Genomic DNA, 21,912 nt, shown 5'->3' with positions numbered 1-21,912 from the left:
TGGGATCGCTTTCTTTTTTCCTTTTATCTCTTGGACCATGGATGCTTTGAGTCTATAAAAAAAATGTTTTCCTTATATTGTTATCTTCTTTTCCAGCAAGCTATACACTGGATTGCTGCAGTTTTCGGTTTTTTCTTGTTTTTTACACTTGTAGGACACACCCTTACCCTGTGTCTATATTGTCCTCATGATTGTTTGGTTTGATATTTTCTGCGTGTGAGATACAACCGGTGTACGTAATAGATATGTCTATGAATATCTGTATTCAATTGTGTTATATTATTATTTTTAGATAATTGCCGTGATAAAGGCCTGTGGCCGAAACGTTGGCAGACATCCTGTATGACTGGTTGTTTTTTTCTGAATAAAATTAACCCTGATTCTCCATGTTCTCGGATTAATCTTTCTACTAATATATACCTGACATGGCCCATACATTCTGATACCATCACTAATATATACTTGACATGGGCCCATACATTCTGATATCATCACTAATATATATACCTGACAGGGCCCTTACATTCTGATATCACTAATATATACCTGACAGGGCCCATACATTCTGATATCACTAATATATACCTGACAGGGCCCATACATTCTGATATTATCAGTAATATATATACCTGACAGGGCCCATACATTCTGATATCATCACTACTGTAATATATACCTCACAGAGGCCCACACATTCTGATATCATCAGTAATATATACCTGACAGGAGCCCATACATTCTGATATCATCACTACTGTAATATATACCTCACAGAGGCCCATACATTCTAATATCATCACTAATATATACCTGACAGGAGCCCATGCATTCTGATACCATCACTAATATATACCTGACAGGAGCCCACACATTCTGATATCATCACTACTGTAATATATACCTCACAGAGGCCCATACATTCTGATATTATCACTAATATACACCTGACAGGAGCCCACACATTCTGATACCGTCAATGATATATATATACCTGATAGGAGCCCATACATTCTGATATCATCACTTATATATACCTGACAGGAGCCCGTACAGTCTACAGTATATCTACAGTAATATATACCTGACAGGAGCCTGTACAGTCTATATCTACAATAATATATGCCTGAAAGGAGTCTGTACAGTCTATATCTACAATAATATATACCTGACAGGAGCCTGTACAGTCTGTATCTACAATAATATATACCTGACAGGAGCCCGTACAGTCAGTATCTACAATAATATATACCTGACAGGAGCCCGTACAGTCAGTATCTACAATAATATATACCTGACAGGAGTCCGTACAGTCTGTATCTACAATAATATATACCTGACAGGAGCCCGTACAGTCTGTATCTACAATAATATATATCTGACAGGAGCCCGTACAGTCTATATCTACAATAATATATACCTGACAGGAGCCTGTACAGTCTGTATCTACAATAATATATACCTGACAGGAGCCTGTACAGTCTGTATCTACAATAATATATACCTGACAGGAGCCCGTACAGTCTGTATCTACAATAATATATACCTGATAGGAGCCCGTACAGTCTGTATCTACAATAATATATACCTGACAGGAGCCTGTACAGTCTGTATCTACAATAATATATACCTGACAGGAGCCCGTACAGTCTATATCTACAATAATATATACCTGACAGGAGCCCGTACAGTCTGTATCTACAATAATATATACCTGACAGGAGCCCGTACAGTCTATATCTACAATAATATATATCTGACAGGAGCCCGTACAGTCTATATCTACAATAATATATACCTGACAGGAGCCTGTACAGTCTGTATCTACAATAATATATACCTGACAGGAGCGTGTACAGTCTGTATCTACAATAATATATACCTGACAGGAGCCCGTACAGTCTGTATCTACAATAATATATACCTGATAGGAGCCCGTACAGTCTGTATCTACAATAATATATACCTGACAGGAGCCTGTACAGTCTGTATCTACAATAATATATACCTGACAGGAGCCCGTACAGTCTGTATCTACAATAATATATACCTGACAGGAGCCAGTACAGTCTATATCTACAATAATATATACCTGACAGGAGCACGTACAGTCTGTATCTACAATAATATATACCTGACAGGAGCCCGTACAGTCTGTATCTACAATAATATATACCTGATAGGAGCCCATACAGTCTATATCTACAATAATATATACCTGACAGGAGCCCGTACAGTCTGTATCTACAATAATATATACCTGATAGGAGCCCGTACAGTCTGTATCTACAATAATATATACCTGACAGGAGCCCGTACAGTCTATATCTACAGTAATATATACCTGACAGGAGCCCGTACAGTCTGTATCTACAATAATATATACCTGACAGGAGCCAGTACAGTCTATATCTACAATAATATATACCTGACAGGAGTCCGTACAGTCTGTATCTACAATAATATATACCTGACAGGAGCCCGTACAGTCTATATCTACAATAATATATACCTGACAGGGGCCCATACAGTCTATATCTACAATAATATATACCTGACAGGAGCCCGTACAGTCTGTATCTACAATAATATATACCTGACAGGAGGCCGTACAGTCTGTATCTACAATAATATATACCTGACAGGAGCCCGTACAGTCTGTATCTACAATAATATATACCTGACAGGAGCCTGTACAGTCTGTATCTACAATAATATATACCTGACGGGGCCCATACAGTCTATATCTACAATAATATATACCTGACAGGAGCCTGTACAGTCTGTATCTACAATAATATATACCTGACAGGAGCCCGTACAGTCTATATCTACAATAATATGTACCTGACAGGAGGCCGTACAGTCTGTATCTACAATAATATATACCTGACAGGAGCCCGTACAGTCTGTATCTACAGTAATATATACCTGACAGGAGCCCGTACAGTCTGTATCTACAATAATATATACCTGACAGGAGCCCATACAGTCTATATCTACAATAATATATACCTGACAGGAGCCCATACAGTCTATATCTACAATAATATATACCTGACAGGAGCCTGTACAGTCTGTATCTACAATAATATATACCAGAAAGGAGCCCATAAAACTCTAGCATCTTCAGTAATGAGCCGGCTAGAGTGTATGGGCTGCAGTCAGGCACCTGGAAGGAGCCCATACACTCTAGGCTCAACCCTGCCTTTGCTGAGAAACAACACGCCCCCGGAAATGACGTCACACCTGGAAGGAGCCCATACAGTCCAGCAATTACCATACACTGAGGCCCCTGATCATGTGACGACTGACTCCTCCCCTCCTGTGACCTCATCACAGGTCCTGTGCGCACAGAACAGCCATATATGTGGAGTGCGGCTCTGCGGGTGGAGGTCGGTGCTGGAGGCTCCATTATTCTCTATGTGGAGTGCGGCTCTGCGGGTGGAGGTCGGTGCTGGAGGCTCCATTATTCTCTATGCGGAGTGCGGCTCTGCGGGTGGAGGTCGGTGCTGGAGGCTCCATTATTCTCTATGTGGAGTGCGGCTCTGCGGGTGGAGGTCGGTGCTGGAGGCTCCATTATTCTCTATGTGGAGTGCGGCTCTGCGGGTGGAGGTCGGTGCTGGAGGCTCCATTATTCTCTATGTGGAGTGTGGCTCTGCGGGTGGAGGTCGGAGCTGGAGGCTCCATTATTCTCTATGCGGAGTGCGGCTCTGCGGCTGGAGGTCGGTGCTGGAGGCCCCATTATTCTCTATGTGGAGTGCGGCTCTGCGGGTGGAGGTCAGTGCTGGAGGCTCCATTATTCTCTATGTGGAGTGCGGCTCTGCGGGTGGAGGTCGTGCTGGAGCCTCCATTATTCTCTGTGGAGTGCGGCTCTGCGGGTGGAGGTCGTGCTGGAGCCTCCATTATTCTCTGTGGAGTGCGGCTCTGCGGGTGGAGGTCGGTGCTGGAGGCTCCATTATTCTCTATGTGGAGTGCGGCTCTGCGGGTGGAGGTCGGTGCTGGAGGCTCCATTATTTTCTATGTGGAGTGCGGGTCTGCGGGTGGAGGTCGGTGATGGAGGCTCCATTATTCTCTATGTGGAGGTCGGTGCTGGAGGCTCTATTATTCTCTATGTGGAGGTCGGTGCTGGAGGCCCCATTATTCTCTGTGTGCAGTGCGGCTCTGCAGGTGGTAGGTGCTGGAGGCCCCATTATTCTCTATGTGGAGTGCGGCTCTGCGGGTGGAGGTCGGTGCTGGAGGCTCCATTATTTTCTATGTGGAGTGCGGCTCTGCGGGTGGAGGTCGGTGCTGGAGGCTCCATTATTCTCTATGTGGAGTGCAGCTCTGCGGGTGGAGGTCGGTGCTGGAGGCTCCATTATTCTCTATGTGGAGTGCGGCTCTGCGGGTGGAGGTCGGTGCCGGAGGCCCCATTATTCTCTATGTGGAGTGCGGCTCTGCGGGTGGAGGTCGTGCTGGAGCCTCCATTATTCTCGAGTGCGGCTCTGCGGGTGGAGGTCGGTGCCGGAGGCCCCATTATTCTCTATGTGGAGTGCGGCTCTGCGGGTGGAGGTCGTGCTGGAGCCTCCATTATTCTCGAGTGCGGCTCTGCGGGTGGAGGTCGGTGCTGGAGGCTCCATTATTCTCTATGTGGAGGTCGGTGCTGGAGGCCCCATTATTCTCTATGTGGAGTGCGGCTCTGCGGGTGGAGGTCGGTGCTGGAGGCCCCATTATTCTCTATGTGGAGTGCGGCTCTGCGGGTGGAGGTCGGTGCTGGAGGCTCCATTATTCTTTGTGTGCAGTGCGGCTCTGCGGGTGGAGGTCGGTGCTGGAGGCTCTATTATTCTCTATGTGGAGGTCGGTGCTGGAGGCTCCATTATTCTCTATGTGGAGTGCGGCTCTGCGGGTGGAGGTCGGTGTTGGGGGGGCTCCATTATTCTCTGTGTGGAGTGCGGCTCTGTGGGTGGAGGTCGGTGCTGGAGGCTCCATTATTCTCTATGTGGAGTGCGGCTCTGCGGGTGGAGGTCGGTGCTGGAGGCTCCATTATTCTCTATGTGGAGTGCGGCTCTGCGGGTGGAGGTCGGTGCTGGAGGCTCCATTATTCTCTGTGGAGTGCGGCTCTGCGGGTGGAGGTCGGTGCTGGAGGCTCCATTATTTTCTATGTGGAGTGCGGGTCTGCGGGTGGAGGTCGGTGCTGGAGGCTCCATTATTCTCTATGTGGAGGTCGGTGCTGGAGGCTCTATTATTCTCTATGTGGAGGTCGGTGCTGGAGGCCCCATTATTCTCTGTGTGCAGTGCGGCTCTGCAGGTGGTAGGTGCTGGAGGCCCCATTATTCTCTATGTGGAGTGCGGCTCTGCGGGTGGAGGTCGGTGCTGGAGGCTCCATTATTTTCTATGTGGAGTGCGGCTCTGCGGGTGGAGGTCGGTGCTGGAGGCTCCATTATTCTCTATGTGGAGTGCAGCTCTGCGGGTGGAGGTCGGTGCTGGAGGCTCCATTATTCTCTATGTGGAGTGCGGCTCTGCGGGTGGAGGTCGGTGCCGGAGGCCCCATTATTCTCTATGTGGAGTGCGGCTCTGCGGGTGGAGGTCGTGCTGGAGCCTCCATTATTCTCGAGTGCGGCTCTGCGGGTGGAGGTCGGTGCTGGAGGCTCCATTATTCTCTATGTGGAGTGCGGCTCTGCGGGTGGAGGTCGGTGCTGGAGGCTCCATTATTCTCTATGTGGAGGTCGGTGCTGGAGGCCCCATTATTCTCTATGTGGAGTGCGGCTCTGCGGGTGGAGGTCGGTGCTGGAGGCCCCATTATTCTCTATGTGGAGTGCGGCTCTGCGGGTGGAGGTCGGTGCTGGAGGCTCCATTCTTTGTGTGCAGTGCGGGTGGAGGTCGGTGCTGGAGGCTCTATTATTCTCTATGTGGAGGTCGGTGCTGGAGGCCCCATTATTCTCTGTGTGCAGTGCGGCTCTGCAGGTGGTAGGTGCTGGAGGCCCCATTATTCTCTATGTGGAGTGCGGCTCTGCGGGTGGAGGTCGGTGCTGGAGGCTCCATTATTTTCTATGTGGAGTGCGGCTCTGCGGGTGGAGGTCGGTGCCGGAGGCCCCATTATTCTCTATGTGGAGTGCGGCTCTGCGGGTGGAGGTCGTGCTGGAGCCTCCATTATTCTCGAGTGCGGCTCTGCGGGTGGAGGTCGGTGCCGGAGGCCCCATTATTCTCTATGTGGAGTGCGGCTCTGCGGGTGGAGGTCGTGCTGGAGCCTCCATTATTCTCGAGTGCGGCTCTGCGGGTGGAGGTCGGTGCTGGAGGCTCCATTATTTTCTATGTGGAGTGCGGGTCTGCGGGTGGAGGTCGGTGATGGAGGCTCCATTATTCTCTATGTGGAGGTCGGTGCTGGAGGCTCTATTATTCTCTATGTGGAGGTCGGTGCTGGAGGCCCCATTATTCTCTGTGTGCAGTGCGGCTCTGCAGGTGGTAGGTGCTGGAGGCCCCATTATTCTCTATGTGGAGTGCGGCTCTGCGGGTGGAGGTCGGTGCTGGAGGCTCCATTATTTTCTATGTGGAGTGCGGCTCTGCGGGTGGAGGTCGGTGCTGGAGGCTCCATTATTCTCTATGTGGAGTGCGGGTCTGCGGGTGGAGGTCGGTGATGGAGGCTCCATTATTCTCTATGTGGAGGTCGGTGCTGGAGGCTCTATTATTCTCTATGTGGAGGTCGGTGCTGGAGGCCCCATTATTCTCTGTGTGCAGTGCGGCTCTGCAGGTGGTAGGTGCTGGAGGCCCCATTATTCTCTATGTGGAGTGCGGCTCTGCGGGTGGAGGTCGGTGCTGGAGGCTCCATTATTTTCTATGTGGAGTGCGGCTCTGCGGGTGGAGGTCGGTGCCGGAGGCCCCATTATTCTCTATGTGGAGTGCGGCTCTGCGGGTGGAGGTCGTGCTGGAGCCTCCATTATTCTCGAGTGCGGCTCTGCGGGTGGAGGTCGGTGCCGGAGGCCCCATTATTCTCTATGTGGAGTGCGGCTCTGCGGGTGGAGGTCGTGCTGGAGCCTCCATTATTCTCGAGTGCGGCTCTGCGGGTGGAGGTCGGTGCTGGAGGCTCCATTATTCTCTATGTGGAGGTCGGTGCTGGAGGCCCCATTATTCTCTATGTGGAGTGCGGCTCTGCGGGTGGAGGTCGGTGCTGGAGGCCCCATTATTCTCTATGTGGAGTGCGGCTCTGCGGGTGGAGGTCGGTGCTGGAGGCTCCATTATTCTTTGTGTGCAGTGCGGCTCTGCGGGTGGAGGTCGGTGCTGGAGGCTCTATTATTCTCTATGTGGAGGTCGGTGCTGGAGGCTCCATTATTCTCTATGTGGAGTGCGGCTCTGCGGGTGGAGGTCGGTGTTGGGGGGGCTCCATTATTCTCTGTGTGGAGTGCGGCTCTGTGGGTGGAGGTCGGTGCTGGAGGCTCCATTATTCTCTATGTGGAGTGCGGCTCTGCGGGTGGAGGTCGGTGCTGGAGGCTCCATTATTCTCTATGTGGAGTGCGGCTCTGCGGGTGGAGGTCGGTGCTGGAGGCTCCATTATTCTCTGTGGAGTGCGGCTCTGCGGGTGGAGGTCGGTGCTGGAGGCTCCATTATTTTCTATGTGGAGTGCGGGTCTGCGGGTGGAGGTCGGTGCTGGAGGCTCCATTATTCTCTATGTGGAGGTCGGTGCTGGAGGCTCTATTATTCTCTATGTGGAGGTCGGTGCTGGAGGCCCCATTATTCTCTGTGTGCAGTGCGGCTCTGCAGGTGGTAGGTGCTGGAGGCCCCATTATTCTCTATGTGGAGTGCGGCTCTGCGGGTGGAGGTCGGTGCTGGAGGCTCCATTATTTTCTATGTGGAGTGCGGCTCTGCGGGTGGAGGTCGGTGCTGGAGGCTCCATTATTCTCTATGTGGAGTGCAGCTCTGCGGGTGGAGGTCGGTGCTGGAGGCTCCATTATTCTCTATGTGGAGTGCGGCTCTGCGGGTGGAGGTCGGTGCCGGAGGCCCCATTATTCTCTATGTGGAGTGCGGCTCTGCGGGTGGAGGTCGTGCTGGAGCCTCCATTATTCTCGAGTGCGGCTCTGCGGGTGGAGGTCGGTGCTGGAGGCTCCATTATTCTCTATGTGGAGTGCGGCTCTGCGGGTGGAGGTCGGTGCTGGAGGCTCCATTATTCTCTATGTGGAGGTCGGTGCTGGAGGCCCCATTATTCTCTATGTGGAGTGCGGCTCTGCGGGTGGAGGTCGGTGCTGGAGGCCCCATTATTCTCTATGTGGAGTGCGGCTCTGCGGGTGGAGGTCGGTGCTGGAGGCTCCATTCTTTGTGTGCAGTGCGGCTCTGCGGGTGGAGGTCGGTGCTGGAGGCTCTATTATTCTCTATGTGGAGGTCGGTGCTGGAGGCTCCATTATTCTCTATGTGGAGTGCGGCTCTGCGGGTGGAGGTCGGTGTTGGGGGGGCTCCATTATTCTCTGTGTGGAGTGCGGCTCTGTGGGTGGAGGTCGGTGCTGGAGGCTCCATTATTCTCTATGTGGAGTGCGGCTCTGCGGGTGGAGGTCGGTGCTGGAGGCTCCATTATTCTCTATGTGGAGTGCGGCTCTGCGGGTGGAGGTCGGTGCTGGAGGCTCCATTATTCTCTGTGTGGAGTGTGGCTCTGCGGGTGGAGGTCGGTGCTGGAGGCTCCATTATTCTCTATGTGGAGTGCGGCTCTGCGGGTGGAGGTCGGTGCTGGAGGCTCCATTATTCTCTGTGTGCAGTGCGGCTCTGCAGGTGGTCGGTGCTGGAGGCTCCATTATTCTCTATGTGGAGTGCGGCTCTGCGGGTGGAGGTCGGTGCTGGAGGCTCCATTATTCTCTGTGTGCAGTGCGGCTCTGCAGGTGGTCGGTGCTGGAGGCTCCATTATTTTCTATGTGGAGTGCGGCTCTGCGGGTGGAGGTCGGTGCTGGAGGCTCCATTATTCTCTATGTGGAGTGCGGCTCTGCGGGTGGAGGTCGGTGCTGGAGGCTCCATTATTCTCTGTGTGCAGTGCGGCTCTGCAGGTGGTCGGTGCTGGAGGCTCCATTATTCTCTATGTGGAGTGCGGCTCTGCGGGTGGAGGTCGGTGCTGGAGGCTCCATTATTCTCTGTGTGCAGTGCGGCTCTGCAGGTGGTCGGTGCTGGAGGCTCCATTATTCTCTATGTGGAGTGCGGCTCTGCGGGTGGAGGTCGGTGCTGGAGGCTCCATTATTCTCTATGTGGAGTGCGGCTCTGCGGGTGGAGGTCGTGCTGGAGCCTCCATTATTCTCGAGTGCGGCTCTGCGGGTGGAGGTCGGTGCTGGAGGCTCCATTATTCTCTATGTGGAGGTCGGTGCTGGAGGCCCCATTATTCTCTATGTGGAGTGCGGCTCTGCGGGTGGAGGTCGTGCTGGAGGCCCATTATTCTCTGTATGGAGTGCGGCTCTGCGGTGGAGGTCGGTGCTGGAGGCCCCATTACTATCTATGTGGAGTGTGGCTCTGCGGGTGGAGGTCGGTGCTGGAGGCTCCTTATTCTCTATGTGGAGTGCGGGTGGAGGTCGGTGCTGGAGGCTCCATTATTCTCTATGTGGAGGTCGGTGCTGGAGGCCCCATTATTCTCTATGTGGAGTGCGGCTCTGCGGGTGGAGGTCGGTGCTGGAGGCCCCATTATTCTCTATGTGGAGTGCGGCTCTGCGGGTGGAGGTCGGTGCTGGAGGCCCCATTATTCTCTGTGGAGTGCGGCTCTGCGGGTGGAGGTCGGTGCTGGAGGCTCCATTATTCTCTGTGTGCAGTGCGGCTCTGCGGGTGGAGGTCGGTGCTGGAGGCTCTATTATTCTCTATGTGGAGGTCGGTGCTGGAGGCTCCATTATTCTCTATGTGGAGTGCGGCTCTGCGGGTGGAGGTCGGTGTTGGGGGGGCTCCATTATTCTCTGTGTGGAGTGTGGCTCTGCGGGTGGAGGTCGGTGCTGGAGGCTCCATTATTTTCTATGTGGAGTGCGGCTCTGTGGGTGGAGGTCGGTGCTGGAGGCTCCATTATTCTCTATGTGGAGTGCGGCTCTGCGGGTGGAGGTCGGTGCTGGAGGCTCCATTATTCTCTGTGTGCAGTGCGGCTCTGCAGGTGGTCGGTGCTGGAGGCTCCATTATTCTCTATGTGGAGTGCGGCTCTGCGGGTGGAGGTCGGTGCTGGAGGCCCCATTATTCTCTATGTGGAGTACGGCTCTGCGGGTGGAGGTCGGTGCTGGAGGCTCTATTATTCTCTATGTGGAGGTCGGTGCTGGAGGCTCCATTATTCTCTGTGTGGAGTGTGGCTCTGCGGGTGGAGGTCGGTGCTGGAGGCTCCATTATTTTCTATGTGGAGTGCGGCTGTGCGGGTGGAGGTCGGTGCTGGAGGCTCCATTATTCTCTATGTGGAGTGCGGCTCTGCGGGTGGAGGTCGTGCTGGAGGCCCCATTATTCTCTGTGTGGAGTGCGGCTCTGTGGGTGGAGGTCGTGCTGGAGCCTCCATTATTCTCTGTGGAGTGGAGGTCGTGCTGGAGGCGCCATTATTCTCTATGTGGAGTGCGGCTCTGCGGGTGGAGGTCGTGCTGGAGGCCCCATTATTCTCTGTGTGGAGTGCGGCTCTGCGGGTGGAGGTCGGTGCTGGAGGCCCCATTATTCTCTGTATGGAGTGCGGCTCTGCGGTGGAGGTCGGTGCTGGAGGCCCCATTACTATCTATGTGGAGTGTGGCTCTTCGGGTGGAGGTCGGTGCTGGAGGTTCCTTATTCTCTATGTGGAGTGCGGGTGGAGGTCGTGCTGGAGGCCCATTATTCTCTGTATGGTGTGCGGCTCTGCGGTGGAGGTCGGTGCTGGAGGCCCCATTACTATCTATGTGGAGTGTGGCTCTGCGGGTGGGGGTGGAGGTCGGTGCTGGAGGCTCCTTATTCTCTATGTGGAGTGCGGGTGGAGGTCGGTGCTGGAGGCTCCTCATTATCCTCTATCATTATTTGCTGCTTTCTTCTTTCATTTGTTCTTCATCTAAAGAATCAGGCAGACGCTCCGGAGGAGGCCGCGTCTCCCAGCGGTTGCTCCCCATTAGAGATGAGAGAACCTTTCAATGTTGAGTTCGTCTAACGTCCCGATAATCACCAAACAATTCGGTGAACATTTCCGAACCCTTTTCAGTGAGAGGCAAAACCAAATGCAAAGACAACACTGTAATGGGGGAAAAAAAAGCTTCCCAAACATCTCAAATTAGGGGCAGACACCAGGAAAAGTGGCAGCAATTGACCCACAGTAGAAATTTGATAATGGCACAGCAGCAGTCAGCCATGTGCCATGCATGAGGTATCAGGGTCTGGGGCAGCAGTTACAGCTTGAAATTGAAGTTTCAATTTAGACGAGATGGGTGAGAGATTGGTGTAGGCCTGCTGTGCTGGGAGCCCTGAAAGCTCATGCAACAGCTAAAACTGTTTTGTTTTTGTTTTTTTCCCAGCCACACTCAGATGGCAGAAACATCAGTTTGGTAGAAAAATGTAAAGATAGTAGCATGGGTAGTTGACTGAAAGTATGTGCAGGCCTGCCGGTCTGGGAGCCCTACTGCTACAGGCAACACACGATGGAGACCCAACTTGGAGTGCCAACATTTCAAAAAATTGCCATACACCACTTAAGTGGCATCAATTTCCCCACAGTAGAAATAGTATGCTTGCGCAACGTTTTGACAACTTATGTTAGTGGACGGGCTACTCGACTCCCTATCTTTAGCAGTTGCACCCAGCCCGCAGGTGCTCAGTCTACAAGGGCTGGGTGAGGAAACAATAGGTTAGGGTAGAGCTGCTTGTGCAGTGGTATGGTGGCATGATGGTTACTGTAGGTTGTACGCTTCTCGGAAGAGGTGGTTTTTCAGGTTCCTTTTGAAGGTTCCCACGGTAGGCGAGAGTCTGATATGTTGGGGTAAAGAGTTCCAGAGTAGAGAGAGCTATGGAGAAATCTAGTATGTGATTGTGGGAAGAAGAGATAACAGGGGAGTAGAAATGGAGATCTTGTGAGGACTGGCAGTTGTGTGCAGGTGAGTACTGGGAGACTAGGTCACAGATGTATGGAGGACACAGGTTGTGGATGGCTTTGTATGCCATGGTTAGGATTATGAACTGGAGTCTCTGGGTAATGAGGAGCTAGTGGAGGAATGGACAGGCTGGTAAATAGTGGGAGATAGGTGGATTAGCCAGGCAGCAGAGTTTAGCATAGATTAGAGGGGTGTGAGACTGTTAGGAGGTAGTCAAGGCAGGAGATGAGTGCATGGCCTAGGGTTTTTGCGCATTCTTGATAAAGAAATGTACAGATCAGGGAAATATTTTTGAGTTGTAGTCAACAGGAGAGATCAGAGTCCAGGATTACCTCGAGTCAGAGAGCTTGCGGGTGTAGATGAGGGCCAGAGAGAGCATGTGCTCCAGTTGATGGCAAGGGCTTCATCAAATGGCCTTCTCTTCCTCCACCTTAACATCACACACAGAACAGTCCTCAGTCTCCAACTGTTTTACTGACTGTGCGAGACTGCAGAGCTGTTCACATATTCTATTCCATAGGCATTAGAGGTCTGCTCCAAAGATTCAGTTTTTTAGTTGTATGCGGGGCCGGACAAAGTGGGGTCTGAGCAGAATCCAGATCCTTGCCACTAAACAACCCCAGGTGATGGGTGGAGGTGATCTTGATGAGTCAGATACCTGAGGTACATGTGGACTGTACTTTGCAGGAAGAGGAGGCGTGTGATTCTCAGGGTGAGGAGTGGGAGAACAGAGAGGATTAGGTTGTACATCCCACTTGGTGTGAACCCAGAGGCACGCAGCTGAGTAGCTCAACAGAGGAGGGGTAAGGAAGATGAGGTTACATTGCAGTTTGCTGCACAGAGACGGAGTAATGCAACCATATGAAGCTCTGCTTCAACAGCCACAACTCAGTCTCGGGTCTGCAGTTTGCATGGGCTGGCAAGGGTGCGTAGCCTGGGCCTTTTCTTAGACCAAAAAGAATGACCCATTCATGTTATCTGCTGTTATCTGCATAAGGGGCATAGGAAGCAAGGTTAAGCATTACCCTGTCACTAAGGCTTCTTTTACACTTACCGTGTTTTTTGCGGCCCATTATTGCAGGCCTGTTTGGTGTGCTGTATCACCGCAATTTTCACGGTCTGCCACAATAACGGGCTGCAAAAAACTTGCGGATCGCTGTTTTTCGGGTTTTCAATACTATAGCAAAAGTATTGGGGGTGGGGGGGAAGGCGGTCTGCAAAACTGGAAGTCATGGTGCACCACAAAACAACCTTCCATTGTTTTTCAGGCCCCATTAATTTTCAATGGGGACCATGTTTGTGAGCTGTGAAAAAGATTGAGCAGGTTAGATCTTTTTTCATGGCCGTAAATACGGACCTCACAGCCATACGGCGCACCGTGGAATGATTGCGGCCCCATAGAAATCTATTGCGGCCGCAAAGCCACGGCAAGTCTAAAAGAAGCCTAAGACGCCATTGACTCGGACCTCATGGAAGCACCCCACATATTAGCACCTTCTTGCTCTATCTGCAACATGATGCCTGTATTGTTGGGATTAGAAATAGTGCTCACTCCTGGGTTGCTACTCTGTTAGAACCGCGGTACAAGACTACATTTTGCCAGATGCTTACCCCCTGTCAAGGGATGCGCATATGCTGCTGGAGTATCAAAACACGCTTGTACACAATCATAACAGTGGTTTTCCCCAAGACAGCAGTCAGGAATACTATTAGGCCATGTGCACACGTTCAGTATTTTTCGGGTTTTTTTCGCTATAAAAATGTGATAAAAACACGAAAAAAACGCTTACATATGCCTCCCATTATTTTCAGTGTATTCCGCATTTCTTGTGCAAATGTTGACAAGTGTGACCAACCTGTCAATCAGTTTTCCAAGCAATGCTACAGTTCGCTTGGAAAACCTTAGCATTCTTCAAGCTAATTATGCTTGCAAAATGCTAAAAAAAAACGGGGAAAAAACGCAAAAAAAAAATGCGGATTTCTTCCAGAAAATTTTCGGTTTTCTTCAGGAAATTTCTGCAAGAAATCCTGACGTGTGCACATACCCTTACTGTGATGCACTCAAGAGTTCCAACCCTGCAAACGCCCAAGAACATTCGCAGCAGCGGTGCAAGTGTTATAACCAATTTCTGTGAGTCATTTCACCCTTTTTTCTCTAGTCACCTTCCACGACGGCATATGGAGGTTGTCTCTTTGCCCTAATGGGGAACAGGAAACACAGAGAGGTTAAAAGGACCTCCCACTTGCCAGTGTCTTTCCTGTTCCCCATGGGACAGGGAGAGGTTTTTTCCATGTGCTGTAGTGGCCGGCGGCTACGGTACCTTCTCAGGCTCTGCCTGTATAGCCGGGCAGCAGACGGTCGCTTCTTGCCTCCTCCTTACGCTGCTCCCGTCGTCCTGCTTGCAGGTCCTCGGGACCCCCTCCCGGCCTTCCCGCGCCCCCACGAGGGCAAAGCAGGCCTGGGTTCCCTGACTGGGCTCCTCCTGGAGCTGCCCGGCTTCCTCTTCCTCCATGCTGTGGCTCGGCGTTCCGGAAGTGACGTCGGCGGCTCGCGCGCGTCACTTCCGGTTTCTCCTTATACTGAGAAGCCGGTACTTCCGGGTTTCGCCGGCCGGCGTGTCGGACCCCAGAGCTCCCTCGCCTGGATCCTGGAGGGGGAGGGGGATTAATCGCTGGAGCAGGTGCTAGGACGGCGTCCATAAAAGCCTGCTGAACCACCACTGAGGTAAGGCTATTTTTCCCAGTATGGATGGTTCTTCATGCCCCGTATCTGCGGAGCCCAGTGCCACCCCTGCCTCTGTGAGTGTTTGCAGGGATGGGATCCGGGAGGAGTGTAGCAGGGATTAGAAGTCCTCACCCCTCTCTCCCTTTATATATTTCAGGGAGAAAAATCTCCCCCTAAAGGTGCCAATAGGAAGAAGTGCCCTGTCTGTTCCACTAAATGTCCTCCTAACTGGGACAAGAAACTCTGTCAGTCATGTACTGACAGAATAATAAGAGCTGAGCAGCCATCTCTGTTGGATGAGATTCGCTCACTAGTAAAACAGGAGGTACAATCTTCCCTGGCAGCTTTCACACCTCCACCTCCACAGCCGCAACCTCATTCCCCGGCTAAGAGGAAGATTCAAGTTGTGGAATCCAACTCTGATTCGGACCTCTCTCATGCCTCATCTGTTGGCTGGGAGGATCCAGTATCACCTAAGGCTGAGGTCAGGAAATACCTTTTTTCCTCAGACTATATTGAGGATCTGGTCTCTGCCGTCCGTAACACCATGGGACTAGAAGAGGAACCTGTACCGCAGTCCATACAGGATCAGATGTTTGGTGGTCTTTCTGTGGAGAAGAGAGTGGGCTTCCCAGTTCATGCTAACATCGTCAGTATGATTAATCAGGAATGGGAACTACCTGAGAAGCGTCTCAGTACCCCGTCAGAAATTAAGCACAGATTTCCGCTTGAGGATGATCTTAAATTGGACATTCCCAAGGTCGATGTGCAGGTGGCTAGAGTCGCCAAAAGAACTGCACTCCCCTTTGAGGATTCTTCACAATTGAAGGATCCCATGGATAGGAAAATCAAAAGTCTCCTCAGAAAATCATGGGAAACTTCTACGTCCATCCTTAAGGCTAACATCGCCTCCACCTGTGTGGCTAGAGCCCTCTCCTGCTGGCTTGAGAAATTAGAAAATCATATATCTCAAGGTACCTCAAGAGGCGAGATATTGGATTCCCTTCCCATTCTGCATAAAGCTACAGGGTTTTTGGCGGACGCTTCTCTGGAGTCCGTAAGAGTCGCCGCCAGATCCCTTGTACTTTCCAACTCTGCCAGAAGAGCTCTCTGGCTTAAGCTGTGGAGTGGGGATATCACCTCTAAGGGCACCTTTCCACTTGCGAGAAACTCGTCCGTATCTTGCATGTGGAAACCAAGCTGTGGAGCCGGCACTTTGGAGCGGAGCTGTGCAGCCGCATAGGAACACATGGAGCTGCACGCTCTGCTCCAAAGTGTCGGCGCCAGAGCTTGGTTTCCACATGCGAGATACGGATGAGTTTCTCGCAAGTGGAAAGGTGCCCTAAGGCTAAGCTCTGCGCCATACCCTTTAAAGGAGACTACGTCTTTGGTCCAGCCCTTGACGATATTCTTGATAAGGCTACCGACAAGAAGAAAGCGCTCCCTGAGCAAAAACTGCCTAGGAAACGTTTTTTTCGTGGCCCACAACCTCAACCCTCTCAAACAAGAGGTAAAGGAAAAACCGGCAGGTGGAGCTACGCAAAGGGTAGGGGAAAAAATATTTTTGTCCCGCAGCAGCAGCAGTCCCAACAGGACAAACAATGACTCCGACCCTGTGGGGGGGAAGACTCTCGAAATATGTGGGTCAGTGGGAGAATATCACCAGTTCCCACTGGGTTCTCAATGTCATCAAGGAGGGCCTGTTAATAGAGTTAATTTCTCCCCCCCCCCCCCCCAGGGTCTAAAAGTCACTTCCCTTCCATCATCAAGGGACCGCAGCCTATTGTCCTTGGGTCTCAAGGATCTTATCAGATCAAATGTAATTTCCCCAGTCCCACAATCAGAATGGGGAAAGGGACACTACTCCCGACTCTTCCTGGTTCCCAAACCTTCGGGAGACGTCCGGATCATTATAAACTTAAAGGGTCTGAATCAGCACGTGAAATATCGCAAGTTCAAGATGGAGTCTGTAAGATCTGCGATTCCTCTGATAGAACATCACTCCTTTATGGCTACCATCGACCTCAAGGATGCGTATTTCCACATCCCTATTCACCCGAGACACAAAAAATATCTCAGGTTTGCGATACAGGGGAGTCATCGGGTGGAGCACTATCAGTTTGGAGTCCTTCCCTTCGGCATTTCATCAGCACCGATGGTGTTCTCCAAGGTGATGGCAGAAGTAGTGTCATTCATCCGGAAACAGGGTGTTTGTATAGTGCTCTATCTGGACGATCTTCTGATAGTAGCTTCCACCGAGGTAACCCTGATATCCCATGTCTCTACGACCCTAGAGATTCTGAGATCCCTAGGTTGGATTCCAAACCTACAAAAATCTCAGCTTCAACCTGCAAAAACCAGGAGATTTCTGGGAGTAATGCTGGACTCAGCAAGACAAATGTCCTTCCTCCCAGACGATCACAGACTTCCCTTAGTAACAAAAATCAAGAAGTTCAAAGAGATGAGGTCTCCTACTCTGCGAGAGGGAATGTCGCTGTTGGGCTCCAGTCGGTGGCTTGGGCTCAAGCTCACTCAAGGACTCTCCAAGCCCACATTCTAGACAATTGGGATGGTCGACCTGGCACTCTTACCAAGAGGATCCACACTCCGGGCAGAGTGAAAGCCTCTTTAACATGGTGGATGAATCCCAGGAACCTTCTGAAAGGAGTATGCTGGATTCAGTCCCCTCTAACCTCGATCAAAACAGATGCCAGCAAGAGGGGCTGGGGAGCCGTAGTAGACCATGTCCCCTATCAAAACCGGTGGAGCCAGTCGACCACCGAGAAATCATCAAACTTCAGGGAGCTCAAAGCCGTGGAAGAGACCCTATTAGCGGCAAGTCATCAGATTTCGGGACAACATGTACAAATATACTCGGACAACATGACCACGGTGGCTCATATCAGGCACCAGGGCAGTACAAGAACCCTCAGTCTAAAAAAGATCTCCGCTTGAATCTTTTCCTGGGCCGAAAAACACCTACTATCCCTGACGGCAATCCACCTGAAGGGTACTACAAACATTCAGGCGGACTACCTAAGCCGCCAGGAGATCCATCCTGGCGAGTGGAGCCTGGATCCTCAAACATTCGACATGTTGGTACACAGATGGGGTCATCCAGACGTCGACCTCTTTGCCTCTCACCAGAACGCAAATGTCGGAACCTTTTTTTCCTTGAACCCAAGAGGCAATCTCAGGGGGTTGGATGCTCTAACCCAAGATTGGCAGTCTCACCTGGCATACGCATTTCCGCCAATCCCAATCCTTGCCAAGGTTCTACGGAAGATACGCCTAGAAAGGACTCCGACTATCCTGATAGCTCCGTTGTGGCCCAAAAGAAGTTGGTACAACTTAATTATCCAACTACAAGTGGATGGACCGGTAATGTTACCGATAAAGCACGATCTTCTTTCTCAGGGTCCCATTCTCCACCCAGACCCTCAGAAGTGGAGCTTGGCGGCGTGGTTGCTGAAACCCAGGTTTTAAGAGCTAAAGGGCTATCAATCCCCGTCATAGCTACTCTCCAAAAATCGAGAAAACCGGTAACCAACGCCATCTACACTCACTGGCCACTTTATTAGGTACACCTGTCCAACTTCTTGTTAACACTTAATTTCTAATCAGCCAATCACATGGCGGCAACTCAGTGCATTTAGGCATGTAGACATGGTCAAGACAATCTCCTGCAGTTCAAACCGAGCATCAGTATGGGGAAGAAAGGTGATTTGAGTGCCTTTGAACGTGGCATGGTTGTTGGTGCCAGAAGGGCTGGTCTGAGTATTTCAGAAACTGCTGATCTACTGGGATTTTCACGCACAACCATCTCTAGGGTTTACAGAGAATGGTCCGAAAAAGAAAAAAAATCCAGTGAGCGGCAGTTCTGTGGGCGGAAATGCCTTGTTGATGCCAGAGGTCAGAGGAGAATGGGCAGACTAGTTTGAGCTGATAGAAAGGCAACAGTGACTCAAATCGCCACCCGTTACAACCAAGGTAGGCCTAAGAGCATCTCTGAACGCACAGTGCGTCGAACTTTGTGGCAGATGGGCTACAGCAGCAGAAGACCACACCGGGTACCACTCCTTTCAGCTAAGAACAGGAAACTGAGGCTACAATTTGCACAAGCTCATCGAAATTGGACAGTAGAAGATTGGAAAAACGTTGCTTGGTCTGATGAGTCTCGATTTCTGCTGCGACATTCGGATGGTAGGGTCAGAATTTGGCGTAAACAACATGAAATCTTTGGGATGTGGTGGAACGGGAGATTCGCATCAGGGATGTGCAGCCGACAAATCTGCGGCAACTGTGTGATGCCATCATGTCAATATGGACCAAAATCTCTGAGGAATGCTTCCAGCACCTTGTTCAATCTATGCCAAGAAGAATTGAGGCAGTTCTGAAGGCAAAAGGGGGTCCAACCCGTTACTAGCATGGTGTACCTAATAAAGTGGCCAGTGAGTGTATAATAAGATCTGGAAAAAGTTTTCTTCATTCTGTCTGCCTAACCTTCCAGACCCTCACAAACCTAATATACCCATCATCTTGGATTTTTTACAAAAAGGCTTGGAAATAGGTCTTAGGCCCAGTACCCTCAAGGTCCAGGTCTCTGCACTAAGCTCAGTTTTTGACCAAGATTTAGCGGGTCATCGTTGGATTAAAAGGTTTATGACATCAGCTACTAGAATGAATCCTAGAAAACAAATCATAGTTCCCCCATGGGATCTCAATATAGTACTACAAGGTCTGACAGGTCCACCCTTTGAACCACTATCTTCTTGTTCTCCACAAAACCTAGCCTACAAAACTGTGTTTTTGGTAGCCATTACTTCAGCCAGAAGGATTGGTGAATTACAGGCCTTATCTATTCGAGAACCCTATCTTCTAGTAAGAGATGATTCAATTGTGCTTCGTCTTGATCCGTCCTTTCTTCCGAAGGTTATCTCTGACTTTCATCGTTCTCAAGAGATTTTCCTACCAACCTTTTGCCACAATCCAGCAAACTTGGAAGAAAGAAGATTCAACACCTTGGATGTCCGGCGCATCCTTTTACAGTACTTGGACCAGACCCGTACGTTCAGAATTGATCATAACCTATTTGTCCATCTCTCAGGACAAAACAAAGGGAAAAAAGTAGCCAAAGGTACCATCGCTACATGGATCAAGAAAGCTATAACGGAAGCCTACCTCGCTCAAAACAAATTGCCTCCAGTAGGGATCAAAGCCCATTCAGCCAGATCTACATCGGTTTCCTGGGCAGAAAGAGCAGGCGCATCTCCAGAGCAGATTTGCAGGGCAGCAACGTGGTCTTCACTCCATACCTTCTCTAAACATTACAGTCTAGATGTATTGTCCAATAAGGACTCAGCCTTCGGCCATAAAGTACTCCAGGCCGTTGTCCCTCCCTAGTGCCAAAATTAGTTGGTATTCCTCCATATGCCGTCGTGGAAGGTGACTAGAGAAAATAGAATTATTCTTACCGTTAATTCGGTTTCTAGGAACCTTCCACGACGGCACTAATTTCCCACCCGATATATATTCCTGGATTAGTTCTGGGATTCTAAAGGTAAACCAGTGCTATGGTCTCAGTTGTAAGTCACTGGCAAGTGGGAGGTGGGAGGTCCTTTTAACCTCTCTGTGTTTCCTGTTCCCCATTAGGGCAAACAGACAACCTCCATATGCCGTCGTGGAAGGTTCCTAGAAACCGAATTAACGGTAAGAATAATTCTATTTTTAGACCACTACATGCACCAGCAGAACAGAGTGCATGTCTAACACTTTGTGAATGACTGGAGAGCTTGGTGCAGGAGTATCTCAAGCTCAATATCAATACTTTTAGTGAGAATTTGGACCCTTTTGCATTTTGTTCCTCAAAAATGCATGAGTGGAGGGAGTTCACGCCTTGGAAGTTTTGCCATCCTTGTCAGCCAGCGTTCTCTCAGAGCGTGCCTAACTTTCAGCAAGATGAATAAGTCATGGATCGCCAATGACTTTAGCACCCCAGTCACAGACTGGGCAGACTAGGCCTTAGTGCAGTTTTTAATTTGGCGCATTGATCTTGCATTATTGCAGTGTGTGATTCCTTTGTTTGTGATGGCTGTTGTTGTTGCTACTATTGATGTTACTAACAATTTTTGCTAATGTGGAGACTCGTTGTCTCCATCTGGTGGCTTGCCTGTAGTGGAAGGGGTGTCAGAGCCCATTATACTATTTCTACTTTAGGGAAATTGCTATGACACTTTAGTGGTGTCTGTCCCTAATTTTTGTAAATGTGTGGAGTCCAGGTTGGTTCTCCTTCATTTTTGTTGCCTGAATTTGGCAAGGTTCTCATAGCCTGCAGGCCTACACCTGTCACTCATCTTACTGTTACTGATCAGTGCTGGTCCATCCCCATGCATCCATGCTGCACGACTATACCATTTGTATTCTGGGTGAGATGAGGTTTGGTGCCTGCACCAGACTATTATCCCAAACTATTTGGATTATGAAATTAGGCCTGGTGCCTGCATCAGAGTATTAGCCCAAACAATTTTGATTAGGAAATGTGAACTCATGCCTGCACACCAATATTAGCCCAAATGATTTTGATATGTAAATGTGACCTCCGGAGTCCTGACTGCAAAACAATGTTAGCCTAAAAGATTTGGATTAGCAAATGGAGCCTCCTTAGTCCTGACTGCAATCCAGTATTAGCCCAAACTATTTTGAGTAGGAAATGTGGACTACGGCCTGCACAACACTATTAGCACAAATTAGTTTGATGCTGGAAGGTCTATTTCACACAGGACAGGATCCTATCTAACTATATGACTGTAACAGTTATAGTGGCACACTCAGGAACCTCTTGGCTTGAGACAAATAAGGCAGCTGAACCCGAGTATGGTGTCAAATCTGTATTGTTCAAACATAGGTGCAACATATGAGCAAAAGTTTAAGGTAATCACAGCAAACAGGGTGATCTTAGGAGTAGTTAATTTGCAGCTGTGCTGCAGGCAAAGTCTCATGGGCGAAGCCTTCACTGGGAAATGCAGATTAGAAGACACAGTTCATACCAGGGCTGGGAGTCTCTAAATAAGAGTCCGGAAACAGTGCAGAGTTACGAGTCCAGAAGAGTCAACTATACTGGCACTGAATACCGTCGAGATTAGCTGTAGTGGCTGAGCTTACGTATCCTAGCAGGCAGGCTGTAGCAGATGC

At 50.4% G+C, this 21,912-nt stretch overlaps 1 protein-coding gene across 7 annotated transcripts in view; it reads left to right on the top strand.

The window, feature by feature from the left end:
* LOC143768015 (uncharacterized) overlaps positions 1-21,912 on the top strand; it is a 611,009-nt gene that overhangs the window by 566,828 nt on the left and 22,269 nt on the right. Inside the window, exon 1 of one of the 7 annotated variants that reach the window (XM_077256654.1) lies at positions 3,344-3,502. The exons of 2 other annotated variants lie outside the window; for them this stretch is intronic. The gene's annotated coding sequence lies outside the window, so the exon portion shown is untranslated. Of the gene's footprint in view, positions 1-3,343; positions 3,503-7,319; positions 7,497-9,538; positions 9,655-9,837; positions 10,183-21,912 lie in introns of those variants that run through there. 4 more of the 7 variants (XM_077256652.1, XM_077256653.1, XM_077256651.1 and 1 more) reach the window with 4 other exon arrangements.

This window comes from Ranitomeya variabilis, chromosome 4, assembly GCF_051348905.1.
Source record: "Ranitomeya variabilis isolate aRanVar5 chromosome 4, aRanVar5.hap1, whole genome shotgun sequence".
NCBI classification, from domain to species: Eukaryota; Metazoa; Chordata; class Amphibia; order Anura; family Dendrobatidae; genus Ranitomeya; species Ranitomeya variabilis.
Note: the sequence above shows the minus strand (reverse complement) of the source record. Positions and strands in the feature narration are given on the sequence as shown.